The 1,657-nt window shown below is 33.0% G+C and overlaps 1 protein-coding gene across 1 annotated transcript in view; it reads right to left on the minus strand.

Annotated features, from left to right (window-relative positions):
* SCAPER (S-phase cyclin A-associated protein in the ER) overlaps positions 1-1,657 on the minus strand; it is a 466,531-nt gene that overhangs the window by 385,195 nt on the left and 79,679 nt on the right. The gene's annotated exons all lie outside the window — the stretch shown is intronic.

Consider the following 1,657-nt stretch of genomic DNA (forward strand, 5'->3'; position numbering starts at 1 on the left):
TGGAAGCCTTATACAGGGTTGCTATGGGTTGGAACCGACTTGACAGCAATTAACAACAACAACAACAATACATCACTGATTTTATATAGTATAACATGATAATATATAAGGAATAAAAAGAAAAGGATAAGGATAGTATAGAAGCCCTTTTTAGTTTTTTAAAAAGAAAAATTCAGTTAAATGGAGGATCTTTTAAAAAATTATACATCTAGTACCTTAAATATTTTATTTTCATTTAAAAAGTGTTTTAATAATAAAAATATGTACTAATTTACCAATCTGTTGATATAGACACTACTTCAAATGGTTTTGTGTGTATGTGTGCACAATTCTTACATGAACCACAAGCATAGTAACACCTTGTTGATGTAAAATGAGAATTAGTGACATGTATGGAATGGTCTAAGTGATGTCTTCCTCAAGAATATCTGCCTCAGTCCTTCACAATCATCCTAGCCATTGTGATAGCAGCTTTTACGTTTCACTGATACAAAGCTTTCTAAAATCCTACCTGAGGTTTATACAGAAACAATGACGTAAATTATTTACACTTTTCACACTTATATTTCAATGGTTTACTTAATATTTAAGTAAGAGTTAAAATGAAGACAACTTGTATAAATAGTCTAATAACAAACAGCATATTCTAAGTAAACACAAAACTCAACCAAAGTAAGAAATGAGGAGACAAATTAAAGGTAGTAGCCCACAAGCCACAATTTTTCAGCCAGCACTCAATAAGTAGTTTGCTAATGATAATAAAGAGTGTCAGCTAATCCAACAATGTATTTACATGAAGATCAGGAAAACAACTTAACTATATATGCATTTAATGCCGCCAATGTTCAAATAAACCATGCACTATCTATACAATACTCTGAACCATAGTCCAACAAAATGCACTTCAGAGGAAAACCCAGTTTCAAATTGATTCAAACTCATACCAACCCTCTAAAAGGCAGAGTAGAACTGCTCCTTCGGGTTACTAAGACTGTAAATCTTCACGGGAGCAGAAAGCCTTATCTTTCTCGCACAGAGAAGCTGGCAGATTTGAACCATTAACCTTGTGATTGATTAGCAGCTCAATGCTTAGTCCACAGTAACATCAGGACTCCTCCCTCAAAATGGTGACTCAATACATAAATCTTTGATTTTGTTTGCTTGTGTATACTTTCCTCACTCTAAAAAGGTCCAATTATTATGTGGCTTTGAAGTTTGTAAGCAAAATTATCCAATAAACCCACAGAGCAATCTGAAAGCAGAAGTTTGGTTCCACTGATTGAACAATGAATGACCTCTGACTAACTACCTGGAACACTGCTAAATGCTTACAATACAGAGACATGACACTCATCTGGCTTCAAAGAAGTTCACAGTATAAATGGAAAAAATAAACCTTAACAAATTATAACCTAATGTAAATGTAATAACACAATTATACATATTACCAAGTGGTATATATGATTAACTAAGACATGGGGGTGGAGGACTAAAAGAAAAGAAGCTAAGAAAGATGAGGCTTTAACAGAGATAAGTAAACTAACCAAGGAAACTACTTACTTGCCAAACTTAATTACCATAAAGAATGACAAACTTAAAAACAAATTTTCCCAAAAGTCTTTATCCAAAGCAATTAGTGCTGATGGTTTGACATTAC

The sequence above is a fragment of the Chrysochloris asiatica genome, unplaced genomic scaffold (genome assembly GCF_000296735.1).
Source record: "Chrysochloris asiatica unplaced genomic scaffold, ChrAsi1.0 scaffold00092, whole genome shotgun sequence".
Classification (NCBI taxonomy): domain Eukaryota; kingdom Metazoa; phylum Chordata; class Mammalia; order Afrosoricida; family Chrysochloridae; genus Chrysochloris; species Chrysochloris asiatica.